Source organism: Diceros bicornis, chromosome 20, assembly GCF_020826845.1.
Source record: "Diceros bicornis minor isolate mBicDic1 chromosome 20, mDicBic1.mat.cur, whole genome shotgun sequence".
NCBI classification, from domain to species: Eukaryota; Metazoa; Chordata; class Mammalia; order Perissodactyla; family Rhinocerotidae; genus Diceros; species Diceros bicornis.
In genome coordinates, this window is record NC_080759.1 from 1,429,816 (window position 1) to 1,449,722 (window position 19,907).

The window sequence follows — 19,907 nt, forward strand, 5'->3', positions numbered from 1 at the left end:
TTTCTAGGAGTTGGACACATACCAAGTTTAGCTCAGTTCTGGGCATCTTTGAAATACCTATACAAACTCGTTCCTACATAGTAACTTGCAAATTTGAATGAGAATGTGCTTGCTTACAGCAACGTGCTATATGTTCTGAATGCCCGAATTGGGAATCTGTGTCAAAACTTTGTTAGGAATTATGTGATCCTTATAAGCTGGAAGTAATGGAGATGGGGCATGAAGTTATTTCTAGGAGTTGGACACATACCAAGTTTAGCTCAGTTCTGGGCATCTTTGAAATACCTATACAAACTTGTTCCTACATAGTAACTTGCATCTTTGAATGAGAATGTGCTTGCTTACAGCAACGTGCTATATGTTCTGAATGCCCGAATTGGGAATCTGTGTCAAAACTTTGTTAGGAATTATGTGATCCTTACTAGCTGGAAGTAAGGGAGATGGGGCATGAAGTTATTTCTAGGAGTTGGACACATACCAAGTTTAGCTCAGTTCTGGGCATCTTTGAAATACCTATACAAACTTGTTCCTACATAGTAACTTGCAACTTTGAATGAGAATGTGCTTGCCTACAGCAACGTGCTATATGTTCTGAATGCCCGAATTGGGAATCTGTGTCAAAACTTTGTTAGGAATTATGTGATCCTTACTAGCTGGAAGTAAGGGAGATGGGGCATGAAGTTATTTCTAGGAGTTGGACACATACCAAGTTTAGCTCAGTTCTGGGCATCTTTGAAATACCTATACAAACTTGTTCCTACATAGTAACTTGCAACTTTGAATGAGAATGTTCTTGCTTACAGCAACGTGCTATATGTTCTGAATGCCCGAATTGGGAATCTGTGTCAAAACTTTGTTAGGAATTATGTGATCCTTACTAGCTGGAAGTAAGGGAGATGGGGCATGAAGTTATTTCTAGGAGTTGGACACATAAAAGTTTAGCTCAGTTCTGGGCATCTTTGAAATACCTATACAAACTTGTTCCTACATAGTAACTTGCAACTTTGAATGAGAATGTGCTTGCTTACAGCAACGTGGTATATGTTCTGAATGCCCGAATTGGGAATCTGTGTCAAAACTTTGTTAGGAATTATGTGATCCTTACTAGCTGGAAGTAAGGGAGATGGGGCATGAAGTTATTTCTAGGAGTTGGACACATACCAAGTTTAGCTCAGTTCTGGGCATCTTTGAAATACCTATACAAACTTGTTCCTACATAGTAACTTGCAACTTTGAATGAGAATGTGCTTGCTTACAGCAACGTGGTATATGTTCTGAATGCCCGAATTGGGAATCTGTGTCAAAACTTTGTTAGGAATTATGTGATCCGTACTAGCTGGAAGTAAGGGAGATGGGGCATGAAGTTATTTCTTGGAGTTGGAGACATACCAAGTTTAGCTCAGTTCTGGGCATCTTTGAAATACCTATACAAACTTGTTCCTACATAGTAACTTGCAACTTTGAATGAGAATGTGCTTGCTTACAGCAACGTGCTATATGTTCTGAATGCCCGAATTGGGAATCTGTGTCAAAACTTTGTTAGGAATTATGTGATCCTTACTAGCTGGAAGTAAGGGAGATGGGGCATGAAGTTATTTCTTGGAGTTGGAGACATACCAAGTTTAGCTCAGTTCTGGGCATCTTTGAAATACCTATACAAACTTGTTCCTACATAGTAACTTGCATCTTTGAATGAGAATGTGCTTGCTTACAGCAACGTGCTATATGTTCTGAATGCCCGAATTGGCAATCTGTGTCAAAACTTTGTTAGGAATTATGTGATCCTTACTAGCTGGAAGTAAGGGAGATGGGGGATGAAGTTATTTCTAGGAGTTGGACACATACCAAGTTTAGCTCAGTTCTGGGCATCTTTGAAATACCTATACAAACTTGTTCCTACATAGTAACTTGCATCTTTGAATGAGAATCTGCTTGCTTACAGCAACGTGCTATATGTTCTGAATGCCCGAATTGGGAATCTGTGTCAAACCTTTGTTAGGAATTATGTGATCCTTACTAGCTGGAAGTAAGGCAGATGGGACATGAAGTTATTTCTAGGAGTTGGACACATACCAAGTTTAGCTCAGTTCTGGGCATCTTTGAAATACCTATACAAACTTGTTCCTACATAGTAACTTGCAACTTTGAATGAGAATGTGCTTGCTTGCAGCAACGTGCTATATGTTCTGAATGCCCGAATTGGGAATCTGTGTCAAAACTTTGTTAGGAATTATGTGATCCTTACTAGCTGTTAGTAAGGGAGATGGGGCATGAAGTTATTTCTAGGAGTTGGACACATACCAAGTTTAGCTCAGTTCTGGGCATCTTTGAAATACCTATACAAACTTGTTCCTACATAGTAACTTGCATCTTTAATGAGAATCTGCTTGCTTACAGCAACGTGCTATATGTTCTGAATGCCCGAATTGGGAATCTGTGTCAAAACTTTGTTAGGAATTATGTGATCCTTACTAGCTGGAAGTAAGGGAGATGGGGCATGAAGTTATTTCTAGGAGTTGGACACATACCAAGTTTAGCTCAGTTCTGGGCATCTTTGAAATACCTATACAAACTTGTTCCTACATAGTAACTTGCAACTTTGAATGAGAATGTGCTTGCCTACAGCAACGTGCTATATGTTCTGAATGCCCGAATTGGGAATCTGTGTCAAAACTTTGTTAGGAATTATGTGATCCTTACTAGCTGGAAGTAAGGGAGATGGGGCATGAAGTTATTTCTAGGAGTTGGACACATACCAAGTTTAGCTCAGTTCTGGGCATCTTTGAAATACCTATACAAACTTGTTCCTACATAGTAACTTGCAACTTTGAATGAGAATGTGCTTGCTTACAGCAACGTGCTATATGTTCTGAATGCCCGAATTGGGAATCTGTGTCAAAACTTTGTTAGGAATTATGTGATCCTTACTAGCTGGAAGTAAGGGAGATGGGGCATGAAGTTATTTCTAGGAGTTGGACACATACCAAGTTTAGCTCAGTTGGACACATACCAAGTTTAGCTCAGTTCTGGGCATCTTTGAAATACCGATACAAACTTGTTCCTACATAGTAACTTGCAACTTTGAATGAAAATGTGCTTGCTTACAGCAACGTGCTATATGTTCTGAATGCCCGAATTGGGAATCTGTGTCAAAACTTTGTTAGGAATTATGTGATCCTTACTAGCTGGAAGTAAGGGAGATGGGGCATGAAGTTATTTCTAGGAGTTGGACACATATCAAGTTTAGCTCAGTTCTGGGCATCTTTGAAATACCTATACAAACTTGTTCCTACATAGTAACTTGCAACTTTGAATGAGAATGTGCTTGCTTACAGCAACGTGCTATATGTTCTGAATGCCAGAATTGGGAATCTGTGTCAAAACTTTGTTAGGAATTATGTGATCCTTACTAGCTGGAAGTAAGGGAGATGGGGCATGAAGTTCTTTCTAGGAGTTGGACACATACCAAGTTTAGCTCAGTTCTGGGCATCTTTGAAATACCTATATAAACTTGTTCATACATAGTAACTTGCATCTTTGAATGAGAATCTGCTTGCTTATAGCAACGTGCTATATGTTCTAGAATGCCCGAATTGGGAATCTGTGTCAAAACTTTGTTAGGAATTATGTGATCCTTACTAGCTGGAAGTAAGGGAGATGGGGCATGAAGTTATTTCTAGGAGTTGGACACATACCAAGTTTAGCTCAGTTCTGGGCATCTTTGAAATACCTATACAAACTTGTTCCTACATAGTAACTTGCATCTTTAATGAGAATCTGCTTGCTTACAGCAACGTGCTATATGTTCTGAATGCCCGAATTGGCAATCTGTGTCAAAACTTTGTTAGGAATTATGTGATCCTTACTAGCTGGAAGTAAGGGAGATGGGGCATGAAGTTATTTCTAGGAGTTGGACACATACCAAGTTTAGCTCAGTTCTGGGCATCTTTGAAATACCTATACAAACTTGTTCCTACATAGTAACTTGCAACTTTGAATGAGAATGTGCTTGCCTACAGCAACGTGCTATATGTTCTGAATGCCCGAATTGGGAATCTGTGTCAAAACTTTGTTAGGAATTATGTGATCCTTACTAGCTGGAAGTAAGGGAGATGGGGCATGAAGTTATTTCTAGGAGTTGGACACATACCAAGTTTAGCTCAGTTCTGGGCATCTTTGAAATACCTATACAAACTTGTTCCTACATAGTAACTTGCAACTTTGAATGAGAATGTTCTTGCTTACAGCAACGTGCTATATGTTCTGAATGCCCGAATTGGGAATCTGTGTCAAAACTTTGTTAGGAATTATGTGATCCTTACTAGCTGGAAGTAAGGGAGATGGGGCATGAAGTTATTTCTAGGAGTTGGACACATACCAAGTTTAGCTCAGTTCTGGGCATCTTTGAAATACCTATACAAACTTGTTCCTACATAGTAACTTGCAACTTTGAATGAGAATGTGCTTGCTTACAGCAACGTGGTATATGTTCTGAATGCCCGAATTGGGAATCTGTGTCAAAACTTTGTTAGGAATTATGTGATCCTTACTAGCTGGAAGTAAGGGAGATGGGGCATGAAGTTATTTCTAGGAGTTGGACACATACCAAGTTTAGCTCAGTTCTGGGCATCTTTGAAATACCTATACAAACTTGTTCCTACATAGTAACTTGCAACTTTGAATGAGAATGTGCTTGCTTACAGCAACGTGGTATATGTTCTGAATGCCCGAATTGGGAATCTGTGTCAAAACTTTGTTAGGAATTATGTGATCCGTACTAGCTGGAAGTAAGGGAGATGGGGCATGAAGTTATTTCTTGGAGTTGGAGACATACCAAGTTTAGCTCAGTTCTGGGCATCTTTGAAATACCTATACAAACTTGTTCCTACATAGTAACTTGCAACTTTGAATGAGAATGTGCTTGCTTACAGCAACGTGCTATATGTTCTGAATGCCCGAATTGGGAATCTGTGTCAAAACTTTGTTAGGAATTATGTGATCCTTACTAGCTGGAAGTAAGGGAGATGGGGCATGAAGTTATTTCTTGGAGTTGGAGACATACCAAGTTTAGCTCAGTTCTGGGCATCTTTGAAATACCTATACAAACTTGTTCCTACATAGTAACTTGCATCTTTGAATGAGAATGTGCTTGCTTACAGCAACGTGCTATATGTTCTGAATGCCCGAATTGGCAATCTGTGTCAAAACTTTGTTAGGAATTATGTGATCCTTACTAGCTGGAAGTAAGGGAGATGGGGGATGAAGTTATTTCTAGGAGTTGGACACATACCAAGTTTAGCTCAGTTCTGGGCATCTTTGAAATACCTATACAAACTTGTTCCTACATAGTAACTTGCATCTTTGAATGAGAATCTGCTTGCTTACAGCAACGTGCTATATGTTCTGAATGCCCGAATTGGGAATCTGTGTCAAACCTTTGTTAGGAATTATGTGATCCTTACTAGCTGGAAGTAAGGCAGATGGGACATGAAGTTATTTCTAGGAGTTGGACACATACCAAGTTTAGCTCAGTTCTGGGCATCTTTGAAATACCTATACAAACTTGTTCCTACATAGTAACTTGCAACTTTGAATGAGAATGTGCTTGCTTGCAGCAACGTGCTATATGTTCTGAATGCCCGAATTGGGAATCTGTGTCAAAACTTTGTTAGGAATTATGTGATCCTTACTAGCTGGAAGTAAGGGAGATGGGGCATGAAGTTATTTCTAGGAGTTGGACACATACCAAGTTTAGCTCAGTTCTGGGCATCTTTGAAATACCTATACAAACTTGTTCCTACATAGTAACTTGCATCTTTAATGAGAATCTGCTTGCTTACAGCAACGTGCTATATGTTCTGAATGCCCGAATTGGGAATCTGTGTCAAAACTTTGTTAGGAATTATGTGATCCTTACTAGCTGGAAGTAAGGGAGATGGGGCATGAAGTTATTTCTAGGAGTTGGACACATACCAAGTTTAGCTCAGTTCTGGGCATCTTTGAAATACCTATACAAACTTGTTCCTACATAGTAACTTGCAACTTTGAATGAGAATGTGCTTGCCTACAGCAACGTGCTATATGTTCTGAATGCCCGAATTGGGAATCTGTGTCAAAACTTTGTTAGGAATTATGTGATCCTTACTAGCTGGAAGTAAGGGAGATGGGGCATGAAGTTATTTCTAGGAGTTGGACACATACCAAGTTTAGCTCAGTTCTGGGCATCTTTGAAATACCTATACAAACTTGTTCCTACATAGTAACTTGCAACTTTGAATGAGAATGTGCTTGCTTACAGCAACGTGCTATATGTTCTGAATGCCCGAATTGGGAATCTGTGTCAAAACTTTGTTAGGAATTATGTGATCCTTACTAGCTGGAAGTAAGGGAGATGGGGCATGAAGTTATTTCTAGGAGTTGGACACATACCAAGTTTAGCTCAGTTGGACACATACCAAGTTTAGCTCAGTTCTGGGCATCTTTGAAATACCGATACAAACTTGTTCCTACATAGTAACTTGCAACTTTGAATGAAAATGTGCTTGCTTACAGCAACGTGCTATATGTTCTGAATGCCCGAATTGGGAATCTGTGTCAAAACTTTGTTAGGAATTATGTGATCCTTACTAGCTGGAAGTAAGGGAGATGGGGCATGAAGTTATTTCTAGGAGTTGGACACATATCAAGTTTAGCTCAGTTCTGGGCATCTTTGAAATACCTATACAAACTTGTTCCTACATAGTAACTTGCAACTTTGAATGAGAATGTGCTTGCTTACAGCAACGTGCTATATGTTCTGAATGCCAGAATTGGGAATCTGTGTCAAAACTTTGTTAGGAATTATGTGATCCTTACTAGCTGGAAGTAAGGGAGATGGGGCATGAAGTTCTTTCTAGGAGTTGGACACATACCAAGTTTAGCTCAGTTCTGGGCATCTTTGAAATACCTATATAAACTTGTTCATACATAGTAACTTGCATCTTTGAATGAGAATCTGCTTGCTTATAGCAACGTGCTATATGTTCTAGAATGCCCGAATTGGGAATCTGTGTCAAAACTTTGTTAGGAATTATGTGATCCTTACTAGCTGGAAGTAAGGGAGATGGGGCATGAAGTTATTTCTAGGAGTTGGACACATACCAAGTTTAGCTCAGTTCTGGGCATCTTTGAAATACCTATACAAACTTGTTCCTACATAGTAACTTGCATCTTTAATGAGAATCTGCTTGCTTACAGCAACGTGCTATATGTTCTGAATGCCCGAATTGGCAATCTGTGTCAAAACTTTGTTAGGAATTATGTGATCCTTACTAGCTGGAAGTAAGGGAGATGGGGCATGAAGTTATTTCTAGGAGTTGGACACATACCAAGTTTAGCTCAGTTCTGGGCATCTTTGAAATACCTATACAAACTTGTTCCTACATAGTAACTTGCAACTTTGAATGAGAATGTGCTTGCCTACAGCAACGTGCTATATGTTCTGAATGCCCGAATTGGGAATCTGTGTCAAAACTTTGTTAGGAATTATGTGATCCTTACTAGCTGGAAGTAAGGGAGATGGGGCATGAAGTTATTTCTAGGAGTTGGACACATACCAAGTTTAGCTCAGTTCTGGGCATCTTTGAAATACCTATACAAACTTGTTCCTACATAGTAACTTGCAACTTTGAATGAGAATGTTCTTGCTTACAGCAACGTGCTATATGTTCTGAATGCCCGAATTGGGAATCTGTGTCAAAACTTTGTTAGGAATTATGTGATCCTTACTAGCTGGAAGTAAGGGAGATGGGGCATGAAGTTATTTCTAGGAGTTGGACACATACCAAGTTTAGCTCAGTTCTGGGCATCTTTGAAATACCTATACAAACTTGTTCCTACATAGTAACTTGCAACTTTGAATGAGAATGTGCTTGCTTACAGCAACGTGGTATATGTTCTGAATGCCCGAATTGGGAATCTGTGTCAAAACTTTGTTAGGAATTATGTGATCCTTACTAGCTGGAAGTAAGGGAGATGGGGCATGAAGTTATTTCTAGGAGTTGGACACATACCAAGTTTAGCTCAGTTCTGGGCATCTTTGAAATACCTATACAAACTTGTTCCTACATAGTAACTTGCAACTTTGAATGAGAATGTGCTTGCTTACAGCAACGTGGTATATGTTCTGAATGCCCGAATTGGGAATCTGTGTCAAAACTTTGTTAGGAATTATGTGATCCGTACTAGCTGGAAGTAAGGGAGATGGGGCATGAAGTTATTTCTTGGAGTTGGAGACATACCAAGTTTAGCTCAGTTCTGGGCATCTTTGAAATACCTATACAAACTTGTTCCTACATAGTAACTTGCAACTTTGAATGAGAATGTGCTTGCTTACAGCAACGTGCTATATGTTCTGAATGCCCGAATTGGGAATCTGTGTCAAAACTTTGTTAGGAATTATGTGATCCTTACTAGCTGGAAGTAAGGGAGATGGGGCATGAAGTTATTTCTTGGAGTTGGAGACATACCAAGTTTAGCTCAGTTCTGGGCATCTTTGAAATACCTATACAAACTTGTTCCTACATAGTAACTTGCATCTTTGAATGAGAATGTGCTTGCTTACAGCAACGTGCTATATGTTCTGAATGCCCGAATTGGCAATCTGTGTCAAAACTTTGTTAGGAATTATGTGATCCTTACTAGCTGGAAGTAAGGGAGATGGGGGATGAAGTTATTTCTAGGAGTTGGACACATACCAAGTTTAGCTCAGTTCTGGGCATCTTTGAAATACCTATACAAACTTGTTCCTACATAGTAACTTGCATCTTTGAATGAGAATCTGCTTGCTTACAGCAACGTGCTATATGTTCTGAATGCCCGAATTGGGAATCTGTGTCAAACCTTTGTTAGGAATTATGTGATCCTTACTAGCTGGAAGTAAGGCAGATGGGACATGAAGTTATTTCTAGGAGTTGGACACATACCAAGTTTAGCTCAGTTCTGGGCATCTTTGAAATACCTATACAAACTTGTTCCTACATAGTAACTTGCAACTTTGAATGAGAATGTGCTTGCTTGCAGCAACGTGCTATATGTTCTGAATGCCCGAATTGGGAATCTGTGTCAAAACTTTGTTAGGAATTATGTGATCCTTACTAGCTGGAAGTAAGGGAGATGGGGCATGAAGTTATTTCTAGGAGTTGGACACATACCAAGTTTAGCTCAGTTCTGGGCATCTTTGAAATACCTATACAAACTTGTTCCTACATAGTAACTTGCATCTTTAATGAGAATCTGCTTGCTTACAGCAACGTGCTATATGTTCTGAATGCCCGAATTGGGAATCTGTGTCAAAACTTTGTTAGGAATTATGTGATCCTTACTAGCTGGAAGTAAGGGAGATGGGGCATGAAGTTATTTCTAGGAGTTGGACACATACCAAGTTTAGCTCAGTTCTGGGCATCTTTGAAATACCTATACAAACTTGTTCCTACATAGTAACTTGCAACTTTGAATGAGAATGTGCTTGCCTACAGCAACGTGCTATATGTTCTGAATGCCCGAATTGGGAATCTGTGTCAAAACTTTGTTAGGAATTATGTGATCCTTACTAGCTGGAAGTAAGGGAGATGGGGCATGAAGTTATTTCTAGGAGTTGGACACATACCAAGTTTAGCTCAGTTCTGGGCATCTTTGAAATACCTATACAAACTTGTTCCTACATAGTAACTTGCAACTTTGAATGAGAATGTGCTTGCTTACAGCAACGTGCTATATGTTCTGAATGCCCGAATTGGGAATCTGTGTCAAAACTTTGTTAGGAATTATGTGATCCTTACTAGCTGGAAGTAAGGGAGATGGGGCATGAAGTTATTTCTAGGAGTTGGACACATACCAAGTTTAGCTCAGTTGGACACATACCAAGTTTAGCTCAGTTCTGGGCATCTTTGAAATACCGATACAAACTTGTTCCTACATAGTAACTTGCAACTTTGAATGAAAATGTGCTTGCTTACAGCAACGTGCTATATGTTCTGAATGCCCGAATTGGGAATCTGTGTCAAAACTTTGTTAGGAATTATGTGATCCTTACTAGCTGGAAGTAAGGGAGATGGGGCATGAAGTTATTTCTAGGAGTTGGACACATATCAAGTTTAGCTCAGTTCTGGGCATCTTTGAAATACCTATACAAACTTGTTCCTACATAGTAACTTGCAACTTTGAATGAGAATGTGCTTGCTTACAGCAACGTGCTATATGTTCTGAATGCCAGAATTGGGAATCTGTGTCAAAACTTTGTTAGGAATTATGTGATCCTTACTAGCTGGAAGTAAGGGAGATGGGGCATGAAGTTCTTTCTAGGAGTTGGACACATACCAAGTTTAGCTCAGTTCTGGGCATCTTTGAAATACCTATATAAACTTGTTCATACATAGTAACTTGCATCTTTGAATGAGAATCTGCTTGCTTATAGCAACGTGCTATATGTTCTAGAATGCCCGAATTGGGAATCTGTGTCAAAACTTTGTTAGGAATTATGTGATCCTTACTAGCTGGAAGTAAGGGAGATGGGGCATGAAGTTATTTCTAGGAGTTGGACACATACCAAGTTTAGCTCAGTTCTGGGCATCTTTGAAATACCTATACAAACTTGTTCCTACATAGTAACTTGCAACTTTGAATGAAAATGTGCTTGCTTACAGCAACGTGCTATATGTTCTGAATGCCCGAATTGGCAATCTGTGTCCAAACTTTGTTAGGAATTATGTGATCCTTACTAGCTGGAAGTAAGGGAGATGGGGCATGAAGTTATTTCTAGGAGTTCGACACATACCAAGTTTAGCTCAGTTCTGGGCATCTTTGAAATACCTATACAAACTTGTTCCTACATAGTAACTTGCATCTTTGAATGAGAATGTGCTTGCTTACAGCAACGTGCTATATGTTCTGAATGCCCGAATTGGGAATCTGTGTCAAAACTTTGTTAGGAATTATGTGATCCTTACTAGCTGGAAGTAAGGGAGATGGGGCATGAAGTTATTTCTATGAGTTGGACACATACCAAGTTTAGCTCAGTTCTGGGCAACTTTGAAATACCTATACAAACTTGTTCCTACATAGTAACTTGCAACTTTGAATGAGAATGTGCTTGCTTACAGCAACGTGCTATATGTTCTGAATGCCCGAATTGGGAATCTGTGTCAAAACTTTGTTAGGAATTATGTGATCCTTACTAGCTGGAAGTAAGGGAGATGGGGCATGAAGTTATTTCTAGGAGTTGGACACATACCAAGTTTAGCTCAGTTCTGGGCATCTTTGAAATACTTATACAAACTTGTTCCTACATAGTAACTTGCAACTTTGAATGAGAATGTGCTTGCTTGCAGCAACGTGCTATATGTTCTGAATGCCCGAATTGGGAATCTGTGTCAAAACTTTGTTAGGAATTATGTGATCCTTACTAGCTGGAAGTAAGGGAGATGGGGCATGAAGATATTTCTAGGAGTTGGACACATACCAAGTTTAGCTCAGTTCTGGGCATCTTTGAAATACCTATACAAACTTGTTCCTACATAGTAACTTGCATCTTTGAATGAGAATGTGCTTGCTTACAGCAACGTGCTATATGTTCTGAATGCCCGAATTGGCAATCTGTGTCAAAACTTTGTTAGGAATTATGTGATCCTTACTAGCTGGAAGTAAGGGAGATGGGGCATGAAGTTATTTCCTGGAGTTGGACACATACCAAGTTTAGCTCAGTTCTGGGCATCTTTGAAATACCTATACAAACTTGTTCCTAAATAGTAACTTGCATCTTTAATGAGAATCTGCTTGCTTACAGCAACGTGCTATATGTTCTGAATGCCCGATTTGGGAATCTGTGTCAAAACTTTGTTAGGAATTATGTGATCCTTACTAGCTGGAAGTAAGGGAGATGGGGCATGAAGTTATTTCTAGGAGTTGGACACATACCAAGTTTAGCTCAGTTCTGGGCATCTTTGAAATACCTATACAAACTTGTTCCTACATAGTAACTTGCAACTTTGAATGAGAATGTGCTTGCTTGCAGCAACGTGCTATATGTTCTGAATGCCCGATTTGGGAATCTGTGTCAAAACTTTGTTAGGAATTATGTGATCCTTACTAGCTTGAAGTAAGGGAGATGGGGCATGAAGTTACTTCTATGAGTTGGACACATACCAAGTTTAGCTCAGTTCTGGGCATCTTTGAAATACCTATACAAACTTGTTCCTACATAGTAACTTGCATCTTTGAATGAGAATGTGCTTGCTTACAGCAACGTGCTATATGTTCTGAATGCCCGAATTGGCAATCTGTGTCAAAACTTTGTTAGGAATTATGTGATCCTTACTAGCTGGAAGTAAGGGAGATGGGGCATGAAGTTATTTCCTGGAGTTGGACACATACCAAGTTTAGCTCAGTTCTGGGCATCTTTGAAATACCTATACAAACTTGTTCCTACATAGAAACTTGCATCTTTGAATGAGAATGTGCTTGCTTACAGCAACGTGCTATATGTTCTGAATGGCCCGAATTGGGAATCTGTGTCAAAACTTTGTTAGGAATTATGTGATCCTTACTAGCTGGAAGTAAGGGAGATGGGGCATGAAGTTACTTCTAGGAGTTGAACACATACCAAGTTTAGCTCAGTTCGGGGCATCTTTGAAATACCTATACAAACTTGTTCCTACATAGTAACTTGCATCTTTGAATGAGAATGTGCTTGCTTACAGCAACGTGCTATATGTTCTCAATGCCCGAATTGGGAATCTGTATCAAAACTTTGTTAGGAATTATGTGATCCTTACTAGCTGGAAGTAAGGGAGATGGGGCATGAAGTTATTTCTAGGAGTTGGACACATACCAAGTTTAGCTCAGTTCTGGGCATCTTTGAAATACCTATACAAACTTGTTCCTACATAGTAACTTGCAACTTTGAATGAGAATGTGCTTGCTTACAGCAACGTGCTATATGTTCTGAATGCCCGAATTGGGAATCTGTGTCAAAACTTTGTTAGGAATTATGTGATCCGTACTAGCTGGAAGTAAGGGAGATGGGGCATGAAGTTATTTCTTGGAGTTGGAGACATACCAAGTTTAGCTCAGTTCTGGGCATCTTTGAAATACCTATACAAACTTGTTCCTACATAGTAACTTGCAACTTTGAATGAGAATGTGCTTGCTTGCAGCAACGTGCTATATGTTCTGAATGCCCGAATTGGGAATCTGTGTCAAAACTTTGTTAGGAATTATGTGATCCTTACTAGCTGGAAGTAAGGGAGGTGGAGCATGAAGTTATTTCTAGGAGTTGGACACATACCAAGTTTAGCTGAGTTCTGGGCATCTTTGAAATACCTATACAAACTTGTTCCTACATAGTAACTTGCATCTTTGAATGAGAATGTGCTTGCTTACAGCAACGTGCTATATGTTCTGAATGCCCGAATTGGGAATCTGTGTCAAAACTTTGTTAGGAATTATGTGATCCTTACTAGCTGGAAGTAAGGGAGATGGGGCATGAAGTTCTTTCTAGGAGTTGGACACATACCAAGTTTAGCTCAGTTCTGGGCATCTTTGAAATACCTATACAAACTTGTTCCTACAGAGTAACTTGCAACTTTGAATGAGAATGTGCTTGCTTACAGCAACGTGGTATATGTTCTGAATGCCCGAATTGGGAATCTGTGTCAAAACTTTGTTAGGAATTATGTGATCCTTACTAGCTGGAAGTAAGGGAGATGGGGCAGGAAGTTATTTCTAGGAGTTGGACACATACCAAGTTTAGCTCAGTTCTGGGCATCTTTGAAATACCTATACAAACTTGTTCCTACATAGTAACTTGCAACTTTGAATGAGAATGTGCTTGCTTACAGCAACGTGCTATATGTTCTGAATGCCCGAATTGGGAATCTGTGTCAAAACTTTGTTAGGAATTATGTGATCCTTACTAGCTGGAAGTAAGGGAGATGGGGCATGAAGGTATTTCTAGGAGTTGGACACATACCAAGTTTAGCTCAGTTCTGGGCATCTTTGAAATACCTATACAAACTTGTTCCTACATAGTAACTTGCAAATTTGAATGAGAATGTGCTTGCTTACAGCAACGTGCTATATGTTCTGAATGCCCGAATTGGGAATCTGTGTCAAAACTTTGTTAGGAATTATGTGATCCTCACTAGCTGGAAGTAAGGGAGATGGGGCATGAAGTTATTTCTAGGAGTTGGACACATACCAAGTTTAGCTCAGTTCTGGGCATCTTTGAAATACCTATACAAACTTGTTCCTACATAGTAACTTGCATCTTTGAATGAGAATCTGCTTGCTTACAGCAACGTGCTATATGTTCTGAATGCCCGAATTGGGAATCTGTGTCAAAACTTTGTTAGGAATTATGTGATCCTTACTAGCTGGAAGTAAGGGAGATGGGGCATGAAGTTATTTCTAGGAGTTGGACACATACCAAGTTTAGCTCAGTTCTGGGCATCTTTGAAATACCTATACAAACTTGTTCCTACATAGTAACTTGCAACTTTGAATGAGAATGTGCTTGCTTACAGCAACGTGCTATATGTTCTGAATGCCCGAATTGGGAAACTGTGTCAAAACTTTGTTAGGAATTATGTGATCCTTACTAGCTGGAAGTAAGGGAGATGGGGCATGAAGTTATTTCTAGGAGTTGGACACATACCAAATTTAGCTCAGTTGGACACATACCAAGTTTAGCTCAGTTCTGGGCATCTTTGAAATACCTATACAAACTTGTTCCTACATAGTAACTTGCAACTTTGAATGAAAATGTGCTTGCTTACAGCAACGTGCTATATGTTCTGAATGCCCGAATTGGGAATCTGTGTCAAAACTTTGTTAGGAATTATGTGATCCTTACTAGCTGGAAGTAAGGGAGATGGGGCATGAAGTTATTTCTAGGAGTTGGACACATACCAAGTTTAGCTCAGTTCTGGGCATCTTTGAAATACCTATACAAACTTGTTCCTACATAGTAACTTGCAACTTTGAATGAGAATGTGCTTGCTTACAGCAACGTGCTATATGTTCTGAATGCCCGAATTGGGAATCTGTGTCAAAACTTTGTTAGGAATTATGTGATCCTTACTAGCTGGAAGTAAGGGAGATGGGGCATGAAGTTCTTTCTAGGAGTTGGACACATACCAAGTTTAGCTCAGTTCTGGGCATCTTTGAAATACCTATACAAACTTGTTCCTACATAGTAACTTGCATCTTTGAATGAGAATCTGCTTGCTTATAGCAACGTGCTATATGTTCTAGAATGCCCGAATTGGGAATCTGTGTCAAAACTTTGTTAGGAATTATGTGATCCTTACTAGCTGGAAGTAAGGGAGATGGGGCATGAAGTTATTTCTAGGAGTTGGACACATACCAAGTTTAGCTCAGTTCTGGGCATCTTTGAAATACCTATACATACTTGTTCCTACATAGTAACTTGCAACTTTGAATGAAAATGTGCTTGCTTACAGCAACGTGATATATGTTCTGAATGCCCGAATTGGCAATCTGTGTCAAAACTTTGTTAGGAATTATGTGATCCTTACTAGCTGGAAGTAAGGGAGATGGGGCATGAAGTTATTTCTAGGAGTTGGACACATACCAAGTTTAGCTCAGTTATGGGCATCTTTGAAATACCTATACAAACTTGTTCCTACATAGTAACTTGCATCTTTGAATGAGAATGTGCTTGCTTACAGCAACGTGCTATATGTTCTGAATGCCCGAATTGGGAATCTGTGTCAAAACTTTGTTAGGAATTATGTGATCCTTACTAGCTGGAAGTAAGGGAGATGGGGCATGAAGTTATTTCTAGGAGTTGGACACATACCAAGTTTAGCTCAGTTCTGGGCAACTTTGAAATACCTATACAAACTTGTTCCTACATAGTAACTTGCAACTTTGAATGAGAATGTGCTTGCTTACAGCAACGTGCTATATGTTCTGAATGCCCGAATTGGGAATCTGTGTCAAAACTTTGTTAGGAATTATGTGATCCTTACTAGCTGGAAGTAAGGGAGATGGGGCATGAAGTTATTTCTAGGAGTTGGACACATACCAAGTTTAGCTCAGTTCTGGGCATCTTTGAAATACTTATACAAACTTGATCCTACATAGTAACTTGCAACTTTGAATGAGAATGTGCTTGCTTGCAGCAAAGTGCTATATGTTCTGAATGCCCGAATTGGGAATCTGTGTCAAAACTTTGTTAGGAATTATGTGATCCTTACTAGCTGGAAGTAAGGGAGATGGGGCATGAAGTTATTTCTAGGAGTTGGACACATACCAAGTTTAGCTCAGTTCTGGGCATCTTTGAAATACCTATACAAACTTGTTCCTACATAGTAACTTGCATCTTTGAATGAGAATGTGCTTGCTTACAGCAACGTGCTATATGTTCTGAATGCCCGAATTGGAAATCTGTGTCAAAACTTTGTTAGGAATTATGTGATCCTTACTAGCTGGAAGTAAGGGAGATGGGGCATGAAGTTATTTCCTGGAGTTGGACACATACCAAGTTTAGCTCAGTTCTGGGCATCTTTGAAATACCTATACAAACTTGTTCCTACATAGTAACTTTCATCTTTAATGAGAATCTGCTTGCTTACAGCAACGTGCTATATGTTCTGAATGCCCGATTTGGGAATCTGTGTCAAAACTTTGTTAGGAATTATGTGATCCTTACTAGCTGGAAGTAAGGGAGATGGGGCATGAAGTTATTTCTAGGAGTTGGACACATACCAAGTTTAGCTCAGTTCTGGGCATCTTTGAAATACCTATACAAACTTGTTCCTACATGGTAACTTGCAACTTTGAATGAGAATGTGCTTGCTTGAAGCAACGTGCTATATGTTCTGAATGCCCGATTTGGGAATCTGTGTCAAAACCTTGTTAGGAATTATGTGATCCTTACTAGCTGGAAGTAAGGGAGATGGAGCATGAAGTTATTTCTAGGAGTTGGACACATACCAAGTTTAGCTCAGTTCTGGGCATCTTTGAAATACCTATACAAACTTGTTCCTACATAGTAACTTGCAACTTTGAATGAGAATGTGCTTGCCTACAGCAACGTGGTATATGTTCTGAATGCCCGAATTGGGAATCTGTGTCAAAACTTTGTTAGGAATTATGTGATCCTTACTACCTGGAAGTAAGGGAGATGGGGCATGAAGTTATTTCTAGGAGTTGGACACATACCAAGTTTAGCTCAGTTCTGGGCATCTTTGAAATACCTATACAAACTTGTTCCTACATAGTAACTTGCAACTTTGAATGAGAATGTGCTTGCTTACAGCAACGTGCTATATGTTCTGAATGCCCGAATTGGGAATCTGTGTCAAAACTTTGTTAGGAATTATGTGATCCTTACTAGCTGGAAGTAAGGGAGATGGGGCATGAAGTTATTTCTAGGAGTTGGACACATACCAAGTTTGGCTCAGTTCTGGGCATCTTTGAAATACCTATACAAACTTGTTCCTACATAGTAACTTGCATCTTTGAATGAGAATGTGCTTTCTTACAGCAACGTGCTATATGTTCTGAATGCCCTAATTGGCAATCTGTGTCAAAACTTTGTTAGGAATTATGTGATCCTTACTAGCTGGAAGTAAGGGAGATGGGGCATGAAGTTATTTCTAGGAGTTGGACACATACCAAGTTTGGCTCAGTTCTGGGCATCTTTGAAATACCTATACAAACTTGTTCCTACATAGTAACTTGCATCTTTGAATGAGAATGTGCTTGCTTACAGCAACCTGCTATATGTTCTGAATGCCCGAATTGGCAATCTGTGTCAAAACTTTGTTAGGAGTTATGTGATCCTTACTAGCTGGAAGTAAGGGAGATGGGGCATGAAGTTATTTCTAGGAGTTGGACACATACCAAGTTTAGCTCAGTTATGGGCATCTTTGAAATACCTATACAAACTTGTTCCTACATAGTAACTTGCATCTTTGAATGAGAATGTGCTTGCTTACAGCAACGTGCTATATGTTCTCAATGCCCGAATTGGGAATCTGTATCAAAACTTTGTTAGGAATTATGTGATCCTTACTAGCTGGAAGTAAGTGAGATGGGGCATGAAGTTATTTCTAGGAGTTGGACACATACCAAGTTTAGCTCAGTTCTGGGCATGTTTGAAATACCTATACAAACTTGTTCCTACATAGTAACTTGCATCTTTGAATGAGAATCTGCTTGCTTACAGCAACGTGCTATATGTTCTGAATGCCCGAATTGGGAATCTGTGTCAAAACTTTGTTAGGAATTATGTGATCCTTACTAGCTGGAAGTAAGGGAGATGGGGCATGAAGTTATTTCTAGGAGTTGGACACATACCAAGTTTAGCTCAGTTCTGGGCATCTTTGAAATACCTATACAAACTTGTTCCTACATAGTAACTTGCAACTTTGAATGAGAATGTGCTTGCCTACAGCAACGTGCTATATGTTCTGAATGCCCGAATTGGGAATCTGTGTCAAAACTTTGTTAGGAATTATGTGATCCTTACTAGCTGGAAGTAAGGGAGATGGGGCATGAAGTTATTTCTAGGAGTTGGACACATACCAAGTTTAGCTCAGTTCTGGGCATCTTTGAAATACCTATACAAACTTGTTCCTACATAGTAACTTGCAACTTTGAATGAGAATGTGATTGCTTACAGCAACGTGCTATATGTTCTGAATGCCCGAATTGGGAATCTGTGTCAAAACTTTGTTAGGAATTATGTGATCCTTACTAGCTGGAAGTAAGGGAGATGGGGCATGAAGTTATTTCTAGGAGTTGGACACATACCAAGTTTAGCTCAGTTCTGGGAATCTTTGAAATACCTATACAAACTTGTTCCTACATAGTAACTTGCATCTTTGAATGAGAATGTGCTTGCTTACAGCAACGTGCTATATGTTCTGAATGCCCGAATTGGGAATCTGTGTCACAACTTTGTTAGGAATTATGTGATCCTTACTAGCTGGAAGTAAGGGAGATGGGGCATGAATTTATTTCTAGGAGTTGGACACATACCAAGTTTAGCTCAGTTCTGGGCATCTTTGAAATACCTATACAAACTTGTTCCTACATAGTAACTTGCAACTTTGAATGAGAATGTGCTTGCCTACAGCAACGTGCTATATGTTCTGAATGCCCGAATTGGGAATCTGTGTCAAAACTTTGTTAGGAATTATGTGATCCTTACTAGCTGGAAGTAAGGGAGATGGGGCATGAAGTTATTTCTAGGAGTTGGACACATACCAAGTTTAGCTCAGTTCTGGGCATCTTTGAAATACCTATACAAACTTGTTCCTACATAGTAACTTGCAACTTTGAATGAGAATGTGCTTGCTTACAGCAACGTGCTATATGTTCTGAATGCCCGAATTGGGAATCTGTGTCAAAACTTTGTTAGGAATTATGTGATCCTTACTAGCTGGAAGTAAGGGAGATGGGGCATGAAGTTATTTCTAGGAGTTGGACACATACCAAGTTTAGCTCAGTTCTGGGCATCTTTGAAATACCTATACAAACTTGTTCCTACATAGTAACTTGCAACTTTGAATGAGAATGTGCTTGCTTGCAGCAACGTGCTATATGTTCTGAATGCCCGAATTGGGAATCTGTGTCAAAACTTTGTTAGGAATTATGTGATCCTTACTAGCTGGAAGTAAGGGACGTGGAGCATGAAGTTATTTCTAGGAGTTGGACACATACCAAGTTTAGCTCAGTTCTGGGCATCTTTGAAATACCTATACAAACTTGTTCCTACATAGTAACTTGCATCTTTGAATGAGAATGTGCTTGCTTACAGCAACGTGCTATATGTTCTGAATGCCCGAATTGGGAATCTGTGTCAAAACTTTGTTAGGAATTATGTGATCCTTACTAGC